We start from the raw sequence: 20,677 nt of genomic DNA, 5'->3' as shown, positions 1-20,677 counted from the left end.
TTTCACAACCAATATTCTACAGTTTTATACACATTCCTAAGTAAAATAAAATAAGAAATCCAACCTGCTAATCCAAGCCAGCGATAGCGGAGAAAGCATCTAAGCACTCAGCATAACATCAAGCTTCAGTATTCATCTTTCGACTCAAGTTAACAGAAATAATATTCTGAACACAATAAAAAGAATACATATGGGGATAATAAAAAGAGAATACTTCCGTTTTACTATCTGATAATTTACTAACACCACCATAGATAGAATTTTACCATAAATTGCAAGAAAATACACTTAACTCTCTAAATTGAATTACAGAGGAATTAAGCACAGTAACAGAAAGTTGATAAACCAACTGAGACGACGAACATGAAAATAGTGCACTTACCTTAGGAGATAGACTTCTTACACCTCTGCTGTTATGATCTGTATGAGCAACTTGCACTCGGTCCATTTCAAAAGTAAAACATGACTTAATTTTCACAAAAGAAAAAATTCTTTGCTTATTCAAAGATCCTTCAATTGAAGTCTTCAGAAAGAAAATTGATAATTTAGAAGCCATATGAAAAATATCACCAAACATATATTGGAACTATGATCAGGAATTAACTTCGATGATTCCTTAAATAGGAAGAAGGACAAACAAAATGAAGAACCCATGTACCTTCCAGGATCAATGCTATATTCCTAATAGAACTCATTTTGCTTCTTCACTTCCACCAGTGTGCTTTGGTGCAGCAAATTTTTTAAGCAATAGACAGTGAAGAAGAAACTCACTTGTGAATACATGAAAGTTCCTATGAAGATAATGGCAGCTCCAAGTGCATTGATGAGTCGAAGAGGTATTTGGAAGATTATGATGCAGGTAACAATGAAAGATATCCGCTTCATTGTATTTCTATGCTAAACAACAGGTGAGAAATCTCATCCAATGACATATAAAACAACTGGTTATATAAGTGATAGCATATGTCATATGTTGATACTCTATACGAAACCCAAAGACAAAAACTGTTATTAGGATAGTCATAAAATGTTTCGTGAAAAAACTTTTAATATAAACATCCAAGTAGGAAAACTGAATTTTAAGTAATTGAATTACTACGAACAATGAAACTAACCTGAATGAAATGTAGTCTGACTGGTTAGCAAAGACTATTTAGGATGTCAACTGTCCTATCACGAAGCTGCATGGTAAAAATACTCCTAGTTAATATAGAACATTATATAAGATGCTGCACTATATATACAAAGACAACTTTGAGGACATCAATCTTTGAATGGGTAGTAAAGATATACCATAAAAATACTAATTGTTCTGCAAAGGCATTCAGGAATTCTTTTGTTTCTTCTAGCAGTTGTACCCATTCATAGCAATGTAAAAGAAAGACAACGACTATCATATTAAACAGACACTGGAAAAGTAAATACACTAATTGCAACAGCGACAAAATGAGCTGAAGAACATCCTGAACAAATTTAAGCACATGCCGTAAGATTTCAACCATAAGAAGTTCTGTCGTTGGAATTTTTTTGTTGTTGAAGGTTAGTGGAAGAGGCAAACATGATAAAACGAACTGAAATCACATGAGTTTTTGGTTAATAAGCTAAGTAAAAAGGAAAAAGTCTACAAATAACTATAAATTGGAAAATATAACCACAAACCCTACGTGTGAAAGAATATAAGTTTGTATTAGAAAGGCAAAGAAGGTTAAGCATCGGAGCTGAGTAATGGATCTTTCTCTTGCCACTATTGACATAGCTGTTTTGAGCCCTAAGAGAAGAGCACTGATACATTGTCGTTGACAACCAGGTAATCAGGTTGTTACAACTGGCTCTTTTTTTCAAATCTCAGTACATGCACACTTTAGCCTTTGTTATCCAACTTTCACTTGCTTGCGGCAGAGTTTCAACCTGCCTTCCACCGAATATAAAAAATCTTAGAGCTCACACGCTCGTCTATCTGGTAGTTAAGTTGTCTCATGGCCCTTAAAAGTATATTGCATAGAGTGTGTAGCAGCATCTCATAATTGAGTAGGCATATTAAACAAAGGCAGCTTAATATAACTGCAATCTGAAGGTGGAGCATTTAGTAATAGCATATTAGAACATATTGCACAGTTATCCATATCGTGAACGTAGCAGTGTGAGAATTTTTTTAAACTCATATACTTACCTTGACAGAGTGAAAGCGCAGTTGGCAGAAGACGACGTTACCAATATTGCACAAAAATGACCAAATGAGTCCACCTAAACCTTGTTGTTCATCTGAATAGTGAAGAAATTCAACAAATATTTATATTAGACAGATAAATATGATTATAATCATAGCTAGCAAACCTTGGTCGTAAGATAATTTAAGAAATTAATTTACTTTCTTAGCAAATCTGAGATAAAGGCAATCTATTGGACATTACCTTGACTCCATCATAAGTTATCATAAGATGCGTTGAAGCTCTTTAGCTTTTAGCTTCCGTCTGAAAATGTAGCTTTGACAAACACACAAATATTATACAAATAACAAACTGAGGTAACTAAATCCCAAGGAAAAATGACCGCTTGTCTCACTTGTTAATTTGCACTTCTAATGTAGTGTAGCTGGTTGTTGCCCATGTATAGCCCGCGTACAATGATGTAGTTTATATAACATAAACTTTAAAGTGTTTAGTGATGTTCGATAATAAATACTTCATCTAAGAAATAAAATCTTGTTTATCAATATTTTAGTGGCAGTAAATTGTTAAACACGGCCACACACTTTTATAACTGAGCTAAAATTAAAATTATATAAATGATATATGTGTAATTCTTTTATTAAAGAGTAAGCGTTGACATCAATAGTATAAAGGAAAACATCATGCGGAAAACGTTGTAAACTTTTGAAAATGTACATGCACTCTAAGAATAAGATGTTGTTGCAAAACATTTGGAGGCCGCTCCAATATCCAAAAATTAATACTAATTGCCTTCACAAACATAGTCACACACTACTTACAACTATTTATGCAAAAAATGTGGAACAATTTGTTAAGGCAACAAACTATCTAAACCTTGTTAAAAGACCAGTCTCCTTGTTGAAATAGATTTTGGATCTTAGAATGCACAAAGCATTATCTCATTGCTGCTAATAGCAGCAAAGTACATGTCACCTAACTGAACAGCAAATCATGGATAGAACATAACATCATAGTCAACTATAGATGTTAGCAAAGAGGAAAGTTAGTAAGTTGGAAATCTAGAGGAGTATCTATACATAGTTAGCCTCTTCTTTCTATAACCACCCTATACCAATACTTTACTCAGTTCTCTAAGGCATCTGGTTTACAAGCTAATATGGGTAAAAATGCAGTATATTTTGGGGGAGTGAAACAAGATGTGAAATAACAAATTTTGAATTATCTTGGATTTGTATAAGGGGAGTTTCCTTTTAAATACTTAGGCATTCCTTTGTCCTTCAAGAAAATTGCATTGATCCAATGGCAACCCTTAATTGATAGAATCACAAGAAAGATATCTTCTTGGACTGCAAAAAAGCTTTCTTATGCCGGTCGTATACAGTTAGTCAAATCTGTTATCTTTGGGATTCAAGCATATTGGGCTCAGCTGTTTATTCTGCCTTCCAAAGTGTTAAAGATGATAGATGCTATGTGTAGAAGCTACATATGGTCTGGTACTAATACTATTACCAGAAAGAGCTATGTGGCATGGGACAGAATGTGTACTCCAAAGTCGACTAGAGGTATGAATATCATTAACTTGCTGATCTGGAACAAAGCTGCAATTGCTAAGGTATGCTGGGATTTAGCTCATAAAGAAGACAAGTTGTGGATTAGGTGGATCAATGCCTACTACATCAAACATCAACAGATTCAGACTATGCCTATCCCAAAACAAGCTTGTTGGATAGTTCGAAGAATAATTGTTGCCAGAGATGTCCTACAACAAACTCAGTGCTCAAGAGGTGACAAAGAGACTATCAAACATATATATCTGCAACTACTGGGAAACTTACCAAGAATGAGTTGGAAGAGCTTAGTATTTCGGAATTCTACTAGACCAAAGGCTATCTTCAGCCTATGGTTAATGTTACATGGAAGATTGCCTACAGAGATAGAATAGTAAACTAGGGAGTGACCACTGATCAATGTTGTGTCTTATGTCAGGGACAACTAGAAACAAGAGATCATCTGTTTCTGCATTGTCCTTATACAACAGAGCTATGGAGTAGAATATGGAAATGGATTCAGGAGGATCAAGGAAGCTACAACAATTGGCAACATCATCTGCAATGGATCATGAAGAAAGCAAAAGGGAAATCCAAACAGGCCAGTATTTGTATATTGATATTCATAGAAACATCCTATGCAATATGGCTGGAAAGAAATAATCGTATCTTTGAAAAAAGATATCGTCAATGTGATAGTATAGTTCGAGAGATAGCCTATATTTGTGATGTTAGAGTGGAACCTAAAGCTTGAAGTCAATTACAGAATTACTTATTAGTATAGAGAGTAGCAGCTTGTATAGTCCTTTGAAGTAGATTAAGGATACTATGTTTTAGTTGAGATAATCAGCAGAGTTTGATGCTCATTATAGTTTGTAATGATCTCACTTTGGTGATTAATATAAAGGAAATTAATTACCAAAAAAAATCTATACATAGTTAGCCATATTTTTCAGGAAAAATAATCTTTCATATAGAAAGGGTTTCAATTGGGTAGAAACTGAAAAAATAATAAGATATAATATCTTAAATTTAATTTATGCATGCACATACTTTAAGTCCAATAAAAAAACCTTGAATTTATCACAGAAGTACTTACTATTTGGCATGCTAAACGTGTGACTTCTTGAGGCTCTGCACCCAGATCAAGAATTATAAATGGTTGCGACAAAGTAGAAAGCAGACCAAGCAATGAACTGTTATGATCTTTGTTATGGTTGTGGGCCAATTTTCCTGCAATATGTTTATACAAGTAGAGAATTTAGACCATAAAATTGTCAAGAAAACTAAACAATTAGAGTAGAATACTATTTGATTATCTGGTTATGGTTTCCAAGTACCAAAAATAGTATATTTTGTTTTATCTTTTTTAGTATTGAACTCTTCTTTTATGTCTATACTGAATGACGCCCAAACCTAAAGCTAGCAGAATTATTGCAACCAATAATGGCAAGAAGCTGCGAGAATAACAGTTCTTTTTTCAAATATGTCTTCAGGACGTACTGAAGTATTCAACAAAAGAAATTATACAGTTAAGGAAAATTGAAAAGGTAAAATGAAAATATAAAGATATCATTCTTTTCTAAAGAACTCAAACAATTTAGAAAATTTGATGAAATAACATGTTAAAACTAAGAAAGAGAAACTTACCTTGGAATCATCAAGTAGTTTTGTGGAATATTATCTGAAGTAAGCTGATATTGAACGAATTCATTTTAGATCTCCATTGCAGAAACTAAGCCAAGCTCTTTCATTCATTCTGGAGAAGATAAGAAGATATCATATTTCCAATAGCCAAAGAAGAAGAAGAATTTTATTTGGTATACAATTGGAATCTGTCCAGAAACAGGCAAACATGTAAACATATATAGATGCACACGCAAAATTATTAATCAAAGCAAGGTTTCAAGTATTAGATGTATATTCAAGAAAAAAATTACTTACCAGATAGTTAGTGCAATATTCAAGTAGTATTCCACCTTTAGGATCTTTAGTGAAGCAAGGATTCAAGATGCAGAGACATCTCAGTTAACATCTATGTGATATCAATCCAATTTATAGGTGCTGAGGATCAATCTTTTGCAGGATATCAGTCAGATGTATGTCAAATCTCAAATAAGTGACTGCTCATAGTTTTACTGTTAATTCACAAGAGAGATGCTTGAATGATTTCATAATATACTACATTGTGTGTTGTATGATCATCGTTGCTATTAGTTGTTGGCGGTCGGATCAATAATTTTACAGAACTTGAGCTTTTTCTCGCAATAAAGCAACATAAAGCTGACCGTGGGAAAAAACAAGCTCTCGTAAATAAATTCCAACAAAATGTAATGTCTGACCTTGAGCTTTGTTTATTGTCATAGCAAAACATAATCTAACAGGAAATTGTGTTTTTTGAAAGGAATAGGCAGGTTTTCATCTTGAGAAGACAACAAAGGTATTTTGGGAATAAATACATGTATGTTTTTCAAGTCACCACTTGCAATTTTAGCACTTATCACATGTCTTTCGAAATTACAGCATATAAGTCTTGTACCATTACATAAACCTTCACATGGATTTAAATTACGCAGTAAAATAATGGGACAATTCTTTTTCACAGTTAATTTATACGGAGGCAAGCCAGTTGGGTGTAAAGTATGCAAGAAATCTTCATATTGACTTTGATAGGTAGTTTCAATAGTTTCGTCAAACGCTACATATGTCCTAGATTCACCAAAAAATTGACTTATTAGCATATAATTTATTTCGTCAACGAAATTATTTTTTGTTGTCAAAATGACACGAGAAGTTGTAGAAGACACATCACAAACAGATGTATATAAATCTAGATAAATTATTCTAAAATAAAAGATTCAACGATTCTTTTTCGCTTATAAAAGGAACAATGAAATAATTAGGAATTTCAATCTTACCTTGGCAATTTGTTTTTTCTTTTTCGCTCCCTATTCGCATCAAATATTCGCAAAAAGCAGGATCTGTTCTCGGTCGTATATTTACTGATAATCGCAATTTTTCAAATTGGTTCCAGATTTCAGAATACAATAAACTTTCTTGTATGAAATCCTCTTTTTTTCCGCTCCGAACAACTGGAAGAGTTTGTCTGAAATCACCGCAAAAAACGACAACTTTTCCACCAAAGAGTGTCTTTGTATCCATTAGATCTTTCAGTAGTAAATCAAAAACTTCTATCAATTGTTTTTTGGCCATTAATACTTCATCCCACACAATTAGTTTGGCATCTCGTATAAATGATGCAAGCGAACTCTGCTTACTAATATTACAGAAGAATTGTTCATCAATATCAATAGGAAATTTAAAACGGGAGTGAGCAGTCCGTCCTCCGGAAAGAATTGAAGCTGCAACACCAGAGGTTGTTGTTGCTAAAGATACGAATCCTTTTGATCTTAAATAAGAGCATCTAGCCGAGTAGCAGTCAGTAGGCAGAGAAGAAGTCAAAGGCAAATATCTCTTTGCCCCCTCTTTAGTCAATGTTTTAGCCTTCGTCTCTTTTGCCCTTTTAATTAGTTTTTTTACATGTGTAGGGGCACTTTTTTAACCTAATCAATAGTTATTAGGATGAATCACATGTGGGAGAGATATGAAATCTCTGAGCAGATTTAAATCCCTTACAGCAGCCAATAATGCACGATACAAAAAAGTTTTGCCTGTTCCTCCGGGACCATCGATAAAAAAAGCTCCAGATTTATTCCTAAATATTCTATCAAGGATTACATCATATGTTTTTCGCTGTTCATTGTTCAATTTTGTTTCTAGTAATAAATCTTCTTCTCTAACAATTATATTTCTTTCAAAATGAGAATCTTGAGCCTCCCTAGCAGCAGATGAAGCTAAGATTCTTTCTGGTACAAGTGCAAATTCATTTATATCACGACCCATTGAATGCAAAATGGTGTTAATATGATCTAAAGCCATACGACGAATTTGTTTCTCATTCAAATGTGGCAAAATCTTGAAGTCTTCAGACATAGAATCTTCAAATCGGTTCCAAAGTTCTTTTGGGTTAGCAGAATTACAATATACCAAAAGTGTAGCAAATAAACGTCTTAGACTATAAGGCATTTGATATCTTATAGCTTCTGACATACAGTCAACGAAGTTATTATCACATTGTAATAATCCTTGTTTTTCTGCGTCTTCTCTAAATGTACTACAACATATTTAATTTACAGTTAGCAAATGTTGGTATGATTTGGTCCTCTAATATTCATTAATAATAATCTAAGATAATATCTTTCCCCCTCTGTTGGATGACATGTCATAATACGTCCAATAACAGTGTCCTGTTGTCGACGTGTCCACATTTTATATTGTTTGGACCATACAAAATATTCTAGAAATTCTTTTCAGAGTAAATTTAGTTTCTTGGCATCTTTATTTTCTCTGTTCATCAAAAAGAATTCCGTCAACATTGTTTTTCTAATCATGGGATTATTTATAATTGCATTTACGGTCTGTGTGGTTTGAAAAGAGACAAATTATTGTCCTTCAAGATGTAGCTGAAGATGATAAACAGATGGAGTCATTTCACTAATGGAAAAACCAAATAAACACCAAGTTGCCTCTGATGGAGATACCCATCAAGCAGATTGATATTCTTTGATCTCATCTATTTCAATATTTGGATCATCAACATGTATGAAAAAGGCAATTTTATCATGTCCCTTGCAGATATATTTATAAAGGTATTTGACAACTTTAATATCAGAACAAACTTCAACATTAATATGACAGTTAAATTTGCTCAATAGATATGGATTGTAAGGAACTACCCACGAATTGTCAAGAAATTGTCCTCTAATATTTACACGTTTACCATTATTTCGCCTTTTGTAAATTGGGTATCCATTTTTTCCCTTTGATGTATGATCAGCAAAATCTTTTAGATATTTGAACTACAGTATTCTCGGTTCTTCATACAAGGACATTTAGGATTTAAACTACCACAAGGTCCGTGCATCATATGTTTATTAACAACTGAATACAAGCAATCATTCTTATCAGAATTGGGTATTTCAGCACAAACAACTCTATCATAAGCTTTCGGAGTTAACAATTTATATTCGTCTTTGAGTATGATAAGAAAATGAGCATGTGGAAGACCACGATTTTGAAATTCAATAGTGTACATAAAAGCAACAACTTTTCCAAATATATTACTCTTTAGAATATCTGTTTTCATCTCTTCTACCTTTGCTCTAAACACACGACTAACTAAATCGGGCCTATTTTGTACCTCATCTGTTACCAATAAATGTTCTTCTATTTCTGGCCAAGATGGATTACATGTCATTGTCAAAAATATATCAGGTTTCCCAAAATTTTCCACTAACGCAATAGCGTCCATATATCGTCGGCGCATATCCCCAGGACCTCCTATGAAACTTGCAGGAAGAAAACTTTGTCTGCCAATGTTGCATGGCTCTCTCTCTTCGTGTCTTAGAACATCAAGAATCCCCGCTAACACATCAATTCTAAATAAATCTTGATTAAATGAACAGAAATCTAACCTTTGATTCTCAAGCTTGATGAATTCGTCAACTGAGTATTGTTGGAATACTCTTCCAGCATGTAAAACCCCATTTTCTTCATCGTCCCTCATTTGGAGCTTGTAACAATAATACTCACGGCATGACACAATATTTCTTTTTCTTTTCTTTTTTTTCCAGAAGTTCTGCTTCCATGTCAAGTAGCATGTCTACTGAACTCATATTTTCTACACTTGGTAGCTGTTCATTTTCACAATAAGTTCCATGGCTAATAGTATTATTCGTTCGAATAATCTTTTTAATACCACAATGCCATCCGTTTTGTCCATAAGAAAATGGTAATGGATACTGCAATGGATCGTAACAACCACAGTAGTAATTTACCAATTGGCTTTTACTATTATGTGTATAAATTCGAATATGTGGTAGAAAAATACTGGAACTACTTTCATCTTCTATCCATATTGCTGCTACTTCAGATGATGTCGGTAAGTTATATGTTCTTTGATCTAAACCAGAGTCGGACTTAAGCGCAATGTAGAAGTTTGATAATTCTGGAATATCTATTAAAGATTTCAAAAGAATAGAGTATGGATTAACTTTTAATGTGTCCATCAAAGTCCTGATAACCGATTCGTTAAGCTTGTCAGAGAATGCCATCCGATTTGTTAGTTCATTATCAGTATCATAGAAATACAACTGCAGATTTTTTGCTGGTTGACTTGAAGGCAGGAGGTCATTTATGAAATGATACATTTTCCCTTGAACTCTAAACATATAAATACCACAATTTCTTCTTGCTAAATCTCTATCATAATTCACTCCAAGAGAAGAAATGCAAACATATTGTTATGCAATTTAACATAAGTGCGAAAATGTTTGGACTCCTGAGAGTTTCCTAAATAAAGATTTAGCAATTTAGCAGGTAGTCCATAGTGAATCAATTTCACTGATCCATTATCACAACAAAATCCCGGTGATCCATATTGAAATCTTTTGGCTCTACAAAATTTGCAATTCGGCACAGTTTTCAGTCTATAAGGGCTATTGGGCAAATCATTAGTGTTCCAGAGAGACATTTTTTCAGATGTATGACCTATATATTTTAGATTTACCAGAATGAAAAAAGGTCAGTCCTGAAAAAGAAATGACTGAAATGACATTAAAGCTGGATGGAAACGAACCTTTGCTTGTAGCGTTACGCATGGTAATATTATATTGTTCACTACACGTTTCTGATGTAGACCCTAAGAGAAAATGAATTATCATATAAATTTGGGTCTTGAAAGATTGTACAACTTTGAACACTATACTTTCGCACTTACCAACTTCAAAAATGGGAGAGCGATCATGTAAATCTTTCCCATTATCAGAAAGAGTGGAATCATTAATTGTGAACACATTTACTAAAACATAAGAGCAAGTTACGAGCATACAAAATATGTATATCACATAATTTATTCAAGGATAACAATATCTTAGCGCACAAACCTGTTCTCAAGGTAGAAGATGAGGCTCCTATTAGAGCAGCTCTCTGCCTTGCTAATTCTCTATTAAATTGGTAGCAAGCTGATACTTCAGTGGAATCACTGGTTGGATTCTGCTTTCTAGAATGAAAGTATGTCGTTCGGCGCTCCAGTAAATTTAGTTCTCTTTTATCGGGCAACCTCGCCCTATACATTTCGCGACGTCTTTATTTAATTTGGATGCATCTTTCTTCAGAGCATTGACGTTTCCCTTTTTGTTTCCAGCATGTTGAATCCACAGGTTTTTTTAAATTTGACATCTTTGGCCTGCATAAGTTTCACATATACCAAATCAAAACATAGAAGTAAAATATATGCACTACAAACCAATGAATATCAACACTCGTTATGGTGGTATTAAACAGAACAGACCAAAACAGATAAAAACTTTGGATAAAACAAAGTAATTTAGCAGGCATCAAAAGTTAAAACATGGATATCTTAAGTAGAAGCAGAGCTGAGCAAATTTATTTTTTGCCGCATCGCTTGAACCCGAGGCATTTGACTAAGACTGAAAAACCCACATTTACGACTCAAACTCATAATATTTAATTAAGACTTGAGAGTAAAAATTCATAATCCTCCTATCACGATTCTCCGTGTTAATTAATTGTAGTATCGTATAGCATAATTGGATAGCTTATTTGTATCTACTGGACCAACCAATTATAATTCAAATAAAATCCTATGTAACTTACATATAACATATGACTTTTTTCAAATCTTTTTTCCAGTAATATAAACTATACTTTTCTTTCTTTTGTCTCCTTCAATCATCAAAGCCAAAATAATTTTTCATTACGGGAAAAAATCAAATCTTTAAAAAATGGGGTCATTGATGGATGAAAGTAAATGGAAAGGATAGGAGATGAGTCAAAGGAAGTAATTTTATATGTTAATGGACGTCATCGAGTTTTGCCTAATAGGTTAGCTCATTTGACTCTTCCTAAATATCTTAATCAATCAAACTGCAAAAATTGATCTGATGAATCACACAGTACTAAAGAAATAATCTTTTGCTGCTACCTTTGCAACTGGAATTAATCCCAAAGCAATTTTAGCCATCAAAAGCTAAAACATGGATCCTTCAATCCATTTTTGATGGACATTAATACAAATGACATTCCATATGACAAATGGACTACTATAGTGGGATGTGCAGTGATGCAAGAATAAATGTGATTATAAAACATAAAATACTTGGTCCTATTTGGGATGATATAAAATAATTTTCCTTTGAAATTCTTTGTATTTGGTTGTCTAGAACTGAAAATTATGTTTCTGTAAATCGAAGCATTCCCCGCCTCCACTCTCCATTATATTATATTGCACCAACTTTATATCCGCCGAAACAGTAAAGCTAAGCAAATTCTAAAATTGAAGAGACAAAACAATGGAGCAAATCAATTATATCTCAAAGTCAAACTACGAACATTTTGAAACACATAGCAAGTATAAACCAAGAAAGGCTTGTAGATCAGTTGGTGTAAAAAAGTACCGTCATTCAATACCAACAAAGAAACTTTTCACAAGTAAACCTAGGAAATGTGAAAATTTCATTTAGTTTCCCTTTCTCAGAGACATATTGCAGCATTATGGCCCATCAACACAAAGAAGTTGGTCTATAATAGACGGCAAAAGCTCATTTACAAAATTTCAAAGGAATCCAAAAGGGATGGCTAAAAATCAGTGAAATAAAGGAAGAAAAAGGGAAAAACTTACCAGAAATAACAAATGAAGTAAAGGCTAGAAACTACTGATACCCAGAACCCTCATACAAAACTACTGATTTTAGCCTCTATTGTTGCTTCATATAGAAAGCTTGAAGCTAAACATAAAAGAAGTTGATGCAATTTTGGCATTTACAATGAAAACAAGAAAAGAGAAAGAAAGGAATGCTGCAGTGGGAATTGGAATATGAAGCGAAGCTAGCTGTCCCACAAGAATCAAGCTTAAATTTGGGAAAACAAAAGAGGTGTTTGAGTTAGTTTTGAATTTTTTTCTTTTCTTAGTTTGGACCAGATAATATTAACAAATCAGGAAAATTCTCAAGATATTATAATTAATAAACATGATATCTCAAGCGATGAAGTCTGAACTTCAAAAAGGAACTTTTACCTGATTTCGATTTGATCTTGTGATGGATGTATCTCTGATGCCTTCTCTTGTGTGTGCTTTGCTAAAGAATATGTTTATGTTGAAAGAGAAGAAAAGCATACATTTGGGAGTAGCAGAAAACGTACACGTATATATCTGGGAAGAGCACAAAAGGGCACTTATATAACTGATAAGAAATGACTGTAATGCCCTCAAGCTTGTTAAAAAAGATTCAAAGCAGACATATTGAAAGTCTTGCTCTTCTAAAGTAGAGAAATAATAAATAATATAGAAAAGGCTAGTGGTTTCGACCTGTGTGCTTCAGAGTCTTTTGGAAAAAGCTCAGGGGTATTTATGTCATTGCACATCAAATCTACAAATAAATTATGTACGTGTCTTAATGTTTCTGCACAACCACTACGTGTACTTTTTAGATGAGCCCACACCTGTTTTGACGGAGCATATTAGGTTTTCTCCAATTGAGTAAAATATGCTTAAGGTTGTAATAAACTTTCAAGTTCTGAACTTCTCCGATTCTCTTCCTCTTACTCAAATTTCTTCTACTTGCAGGTACAATTTTAATCAATTTTGCCCATGATTTTTGCTAAACATCTGATAGAAAAAACAATCCCTTCCTCTTCAACTTCAATTTTGTAGTTTCGTCTTTGTATTTGTTTCTCCTTTTTTTGCCTTTTTAATTAGTTTCACCCAACATGCAATTTTTTTGGTTGAGATTTCTAGTCCATTGATGATACTGATATGAGTTTTAAGTCTAAACTGAAAGAAGAAATTTTTGGGTATAGTGTTACAGTGCTTACTCAAGTTTCAGCGCGGCTCAGTGCATACTTCTTTTGTGCCCTCTTCAACTTCAAGTTTTGTACTTCTGTATTTGTTTCTCCTTCTACTGCTCTTTCAATTTGTTTTAACCCACATGCAAATTTCAGTCCGTTGATGATACTGTTATAGGTATTAAGCTTAACTAAAAGAAAGAAAATTTTTGGTATTTGTTCATGGGTTAATTGAAAGAAAGAAAATTTTAAGTATTTGTTCATGGGTTCTGTTAAATCAGTTGAGTTAAGTTCATTTTCATAAATGTTAGGATCAAAGTTAGTAAGTGGATCCTTCCCATTACACTTAATAGCAGCTTTATCATAAGCCATGTTAAAGAAGAAAGAAAAGAGTGTGAACTTTAGCTCCCAACAGTGACAAATAATTAAAGCCCTCACCCTCTAATAAGTTAGTAGTTAGTAGTTTAATTTTAATGAAAAATACAACTAATTAATAGTAGAGAAACAAGAATAAATTAGGCACTGCAATTACACACCTGGCAACTTCAACTCCAGTGTCAAGGAGGCCCAAATAAACGTCCCTGTTGGAAAATAATTCAATAGTGAAAAGTCAATACAGCATTCTCTTCTTCTAATCTTTGCCCCATCTTTGGGGTTCTATTCATGAATTTTAATTTTGGAACTCCATGGTTGGTGTGTGTTAAATTGAATGATAAAAAAGCATTTTTAAACTCGAAGCGTGCTGAATTTAGATTTTTTTGGTTTTCTTGGTTCTTCCTATACTTCTTGCTTTGGATGGTTGGTGTGTGTTAAATCGAACGATAAAAAGGCATTTTTAAACTCGACGCATGCTAAGTTTTGGAATTTTTTGGTTTTGCGTTGCCACTAAACTCCTTATGCCGGATTTGAGAAAGCCGGCAGCTAATAAACTTGAGTTTAAAAGAGGTGGTTGACATGGTTCTGGAATTTGATGATCTTCACGTGTTAACATTTGTACGACTTGAATCATTGAGGGTCTTAAAGCGACAGAAGTTTGAATGCATAATAGCCTCACTTTTAGGACCTTTGATGTCTCCTCTGCTGGAAAATTTACAAAGTTACCGTATATGATCACTGAATTTTACTTATTATAACAAAGTCGCAAAACTGTAATTTGTGAAAAGTTCTTAATTTAAAGTTTTTACTTTTGAAATTATTTGCGAGGCGGCTTATCTTAAATATCGAAGTATCATTAATGGTCATACTGGAGAATTTGACCACGTTATTCCGTGCTGATGTCTAATCCAGAAACTGAATTTCTTTATGTCTGTATCTGTAAGTATCCAATAACGGCTATTCCTATTATTTAGTGAAAACTTCCTTATTCAAACCTCACTTTTTACTATACTTTTTTAGAGTGTCATCAGAAGTGGGTCTTTCAGTGATTTTTTTTTTTCTTCCAGTTTTCCATTTCCTCTTTGCTTTTTGACCTTTGTTGTCCATGTCAATTTATTTTTTCTATTGTTGCAGTTCTTGCGATCCATTGTGTGGTTGTGGTGCACTTCTGTTACTCAGTAGAGTTCCAACCGAAAGATAAATTTCTGAGCTCTCATCATTTACGTATAGGTATTGTGAGTTTTTGCCCAGGTTCTTTGAAAATATAAACATGCATGCATATTAGCCATGTTGAACATATATTCAGTTATGTCAACATGTATTTGACATTTCACGTTCAGGAAATAGGCGGCGGCTGAAATGTCGAATAAAAATCATAAAAATAAAAACTTTGAAAAATTACATGCCTACAAGAAGGCTAGGCGATGCGAACTGTATAGAATGATGCAATCCAATAAAAAAGAGGCCCTCCTAGCACGAGCAAGAGCAAACAAAGCTCAAACAAGCAGGCGACAACTTGCTGCCTCCTCACTAATTAATAGCTCTGCTAACACATTATCCTTTATGAGCGTTAATACTTCAAGCGAGCAGTGTGCTCCTTCCATAGCGAAAAGCTGCCACATATTCATGCGGGAGTGAATTTTTTAAACAAATTCACTTGATGAAAATAAATAACTATGTCATAACTTTGTTTTAGAAATGATGAATTTAGTGTGTCATATCAAATTAAAACTTAATAAAAGATGAGAATCGTTTATGCTACATTTACATCACTTCATGTTAGCAGAGACTGGAAAAGGTTAGAAATGGAACTGATGAAACTAGAATAGGTTTGTCTTTTACTGTACAAATTATTCTGACATCCTGTATTGGTATTGGTGTTTTTGAATGCAGTTAACTTCATTTTTGAGTAAATTCATTCGCTATAGACTTCTTCCTAGAAATTTTAATTTGGAAAAAGGAGGAATTTTGTCTATCAGTGTTGTTTGATGTTTTGATCTAGAATAAATAGTACATTGAGTAGTTAAGCTAACAAATACTTGATCTTATCCAACGTGGTGGAGATACTCATGAGTAACTTCGTAGTTTAGTGTTGTGGATCATTGAATAAACACGTTCACACTCAAAATTATATGTTATCGTGCTTTTACCGATATGAACGGTTGACCTTCAGTTCCCACCTTTCTAGCATGTGAATCTGTTATTGACTTCAATAATCCAGCATGATAGAAACTGTAAATGATGTGACATATTAAGTTAAACATGATACAAGAAAAAGTGCATTATAAGAAGAGTGGATGGTAACAGAGTAACTTGTGCAATTTTTATTCAATGATTCCAAACTAAGAGTATAGAAGCCTTGTGTACAATTCCATATTCTCGGTAATCTATTAATAGAAACCACCAACACATGGATACCGACTAACTTGCTTAAAGTTTCTGTATTCTGTTGTAGTAGTTGAAGCACAACTGGTTACCCTACTGGTTCGTTATTTATTTTTTGCTTTTTTTTTTTTTTTTTTTTTTTTTGTCTTAGTGTTTTAAGACATTTTAAAGTTGATTTTGGAATTGTCATATGCATTTGAGCATGATTTGGAAATGAAGTGAAATGAGCTGAATAGAATAGAATTGATACAAAGGACTCTTATAGTGGACTTCAAATACTTTGAAACTGAAGTCCATGTGACGTGTGATGTGTGAATTAGTCACGCAATAATCTTCTAAGAGCTCGCCAAGTATGGGCCTGTGTGTGAAGCACTCACATAAGAAGAAAGGCGAAGATATCTTTAGTAAATTTGTTCTAAGGGATTGTAGATTTGATTTATCTATTTTTAGTCTCTACTCTACTATGTATTTGTGATACTACCATAGTCTTTCTGATATAATTTCCTATCTTCACTGATTGGCTATTTATTACTAACTTAGCAACACATTATTTGCCTTGAACGTATGTTGGATTCTTTTGACTATGAAATATAACATATTTATTTTTTTGCAGGTATTTTTGGTCAAGAACTACTAAAAAGAAAACCAGAAAGAAGACCAAATATCGCATACACAACGCATTTCTTTTTCCTAATATGCAAATAGTTATGGCATACCTGTTGTAACTACTATGACACTTTAAGCATCCCTTCATATGATGCTTTCATGGATGCAAACATATATTTTGATCAAAATGTATGTAAATAGGCATCTACCAATTAGTATGCAATATTGACCACTTGCTTTCACACTTACAACATTAATTTACATTAGAACTACAACTAAAAATCATACAACATTAAATAATGTTGGGCCCATTTATTTTTCATTAGATTTGCAGTTAGAAATCATACAAAATTAAATAATGTTGCACGGGCCGAGCCAACCTTATTTGATAATCAAAACTATGCTCAACGGTTAGTCATAAACAATTAGGAAATAATATTTATATAGCGAACTGACCGGTCGTTTTGAGTACTAGCTTACCTTTCTGTGTGTCGGGACTTTTCCTAGCTCTATTTGATATTTCTTGATTTGCTTGCGTGGTTCGTGTCGTTTTCCGAAAAATTGTTACATAAATTTTTGACATCTCGCATTTGTGAGGTCTGGCTCGCATTTGTGATCAACTGATCGCATTTGCGATACTAGGCTGGTGGGATAAAATTTCGCTTTTGCGAAGAATAGTACGCATTTGCGGACTCTGTGTGTTCACTTTTGTGGCCTTTGAGTTGCGACTGGAGTTGGGGGCTGGCAGCTTCGCAAATGCGAAGCTTAGCTCACATTTGCTAGAATTTCGTCGTATTTGCAACTTCACTTGGCCTGATGTACTGATTGTATTTGCGGGCATCACATTTGCGAACAAGCGTTCGCAGTTACGATACCTGCAGCTGGGTAAAAAATAAAAAAATCGGGACTTAGCTAATTTTATACTATTTTCCAACCTTAAGCACTCTAGAGGCAATTTTTGAAGAACATTTTCTTCCCAAATTCATTGGTAATCATCTTTAACTAGTTTTCAATCAATTTCAATTGCTTTTCATGAGTTTTTAACATCAAATCTAAGAATTTTATGGTAGAAATTAGGGATTTTGGGTAGAATTTAGGGATTTTGTAAAATTAATATTAGGCATCAAATCGAGGTCAGATTTAGAATCAAATCACATAAACGAGCTCGGGGGCTGAATGAGTAATGGGTTTTAGTCTAAATCTTGGGTTTTGACCAAGCGAGCCCGGGGTTGACTTTTGTTGACTTTTTCAATTTAGTTAAAGATTGATCTTTTTTCATTCATGGGTAGTTTCTAAATCTTATTTTGAATTATTTGAATGATATTTTGCTAGATTCGATTGGTTGGAGACTTGTCTTAAAGGAAAATGTTGTGGTTGATTGTTGATTGTATTCCAGAATACGGTATGTGTCTTGCCTAACTTTGTTGGAGAAATTTTCCTACTAATTGATATTGTTTGCTACATGTAGGGGTGATGCATATACGAGGTGATGAGCGTATACGTATGTTCCAGGATTTTCATGCTCGAGAGTGCGAATTATATGCTTCTTTGTGCTTTGTTGAACTTAATGATCCCTTAACATATAGTTCATTTAATTCGATAATTAATAAGCTCAATTAATTGTGTCAGAAATCATGCTAGAGCATATATGACACCTCAAAAGAGATTTAATGTGTTGTTCTAAGATCCATTGCATACCTAACTTGATCTTGGTATCGCGAACCTATATTTATACCTGTTATTGTCATGTTACTTGAGCTTCGTTATTCGTACTAAGAGATGGTGATTAGGTCATTCGGGCTATGTTTGGCAGGATGAGTATTTTCATGCGGTTGATATGTGTCACAGCCTGAATTTTTCACCCTCAGGAGTCGTAATGGCGCATACTCGTGAAAGCTAGACAAGCCGAGTGATATAGATTTTTTTTTACCCTTTTTGCTTAACCTTTTAACAATTTCAAATTAACATGTGATAAACAGCGGAATAGTAATAATAATAAAAGAAATGCAGAAGACAAAATCTGATAATTTAACTGAATACTAGTACGAACATCCAAGATACAACTCTACCCAGAACTAGTGTCATAATATCACGGACCATCTACGAATACTACAAATAGTGGTATGAATATAAAGATACAAGTCTATCTATGAAGTAAATAAAAACAGAATGGAAAAGATAGAAGGGGACGTCAAGGCCTGCGAACGTCTGCAAGACTACCTCGGATCTCTACTGGACTGAAGGCAACAACCTCGCTATGGTCCAAAAGCTCCAGTACCGAGATCTGCACACAGTGCAGAGTGTAGTATCAGCACAACCGACCCCATGTGCTGGTAAATGTCGAGCCTAACCTCGGCGAAGTAGTGACGAGGCTAGGACAAGACTACCAAATAAACCTGTGCAATTAAAGCATATACGACAAATAATAATAACAAAAACTAGCAGTTAAAGATGGGAAGGGGGAACATACTGCGGGGAATATCAAGTACCAACAGAATTTCAGTAGAAAAGCATAAAGAACATCTTAAATTTTGTATCAGTAAGAATAATGAAAACAGTAATGAATCAAGATCCACTTTTATTCTTTATTGTTGCAGCGTGCAACCCGATCCCAATCATGTAATTCTGTTGCGGCGTGCAACCCGATCCCAATCATGTAATTCTGTTGTGGTGTGCAACCCGATACAAATCATATAATAATGTTGTGTCGTGTAACCTGACCCCACCTATCCTCTGTTATTACTCCTTGTTGCGTCGTGCAACCCGATCCTATATAATATTTTTGCGGCGCGCAACCCGATCCCAATATACAAATCAACACCAATCACAAAAGAATCTTGGCAAGGGGCCAATAATATAATAATAATATCCGGGCAAGGGAAAAATAATATAACAACAATATCCCGCCAAGGGAAACAATATCACAAGCAATGACATCCTGACAAGGGAAACAATATTATAGCAATAACATCCCGGTAAGGGAATCAACTACAACCAATCCAATCTCAACAGTTAATTCACAAAATAAACCTCAACCTGAGCCAATACTTGACAATTGCCAATTACGAAGAATTCATCATAAATCTTGTACCACAGTTGCTAACCATCAAGTTAAGCATGATCAATACATAATAAAATCACAACAAATCCGAATATAAGACTCACGGGCATGCTTGACATCAATCTATAGATACTCGTCACATCACCTATACTTCGTACTCGACACTAACACATAGCAAATAAGACACAACACCTATTCCCTCAAGCTAAGGTTAAGCCAAACACTTACCTCAACTTCCACGGCCAAACTCAAGCCTCAAGCACCACTTTTCCTTTAGATTTTGCTTCCAATTTACTTGTATCTAACCCAAATTAATTTACCAATATCAATAAATATTAAAGAATTCAACCCCAATGCTAAATTATAAGTTTTCTATCATTTTTTTTCCAAAAAGTCAAAAATTGACCTAGGGCCCGCTTGGTCAAAACTCGAGGTTTGGACCAAAACCCGATCACCCATTCACCCACGTGCCCGAATATGTAATTAATTTCAAAATCCGACCCCAATGAGGTCTAAATTTCAATTATTCAAAAAGTTCTAACTCTACCTAAATTCCCAATTTCTAACATAAAAATTCTTGATTTTTGATCTAAAAGTAATGAAAAACG

The 20,677-nt window shown here is 33.9% G+C and overlaps 1 protein-coding gene and 1 long non-coding RNA gene across 25 annotated transcripts in view; one reads left to right on the top strand and one right to left on the bottom strand.

Annotated features, from left to right (window-relative positions):
- The window catches only part of LOC107806652 (uncharacterized), a 31,716-nt gene extending 16,884 nt beyond the window's left edge, over nucleotides 1–14,832 (bottom strand). For 6 of the 23 annotated variants that reach the window (XR_012700148.1, XR_012700145.1, XR_012700147.1 and 3 more), the window contains exons 1-7: nucleotides 14,179–14,832; nucleotides 12,876–13,010; nucleotides 10,723–11,024; nucleotides 5,369–5,477; nucleotides 2,412–4,951; nucleotides 2,171–2,262; nucleotides 65–1,181 (exon numbers count right to left, since the gene is read on the bottom strand). The gene's annotated coding sequence lies outside the window, so the exon portion shown is untranslated. Of the gene's footprint in view, nucleotides 1–64; nucleotides 1,182–2,170; nucleotides 4,952–5,368; nucleotides 5,478–6,636; nucleotides 9,580–10,415; nucleotides 10,479–10,556; nucleotides 10,638–10,722; nucleotides 11,025–12,875; nucleotides 13,011–14,178 lie in introns of all 23 variants that reach the window. The other 17 variants (XM_075233038.1, XM_075233036.1, XM_075233035.1 and 14 more) reach the window with 14 other exon arrangements.
- Nucleotides 13,116–17,250, top strand: LOC107806653 (uncharacterized). 2 transcript variants are annotated; one of them, XR_001652739.2, is made up of 4 exons: nucleotides 13,116–13,424; nucleotides 14,846–14,956; nucleotides 15,152–15,247; nucleotides 17,016–17,250. It is a non-coding gene; the product is annotated as an uncharacterized LOC107806653 (long non-coding RNA). The 2 variants fall into 2 exon arrangements; XR_001652738.2 differs by lacking the exon at nucleotides 14,846–14,956 and having other exon boundaries at nucleotides 13,183–13,424.
- The last annotated feature ends 3,427 nt before the right edge of the window (nucleotides 17,251–20,677 follow it).

Source organism: Nicotiana tabacum, chromosome 16, assembly GCF_000715075.1.
Source record: "Nicotiana tabacum cultivar K326 chromosome 16, ASM71507v2, whole genome shotgun sequence".
Lineage (NCBI taxonomy): Eukaryota > Viridiplantae > Streptophyta > Magnoliopsida > Solanales > Solanaceae > Nicotiana > Nicotiana tabacum.
This window is presented reverse-complemented; position numbering and strand designations above follow the sequence as displayed.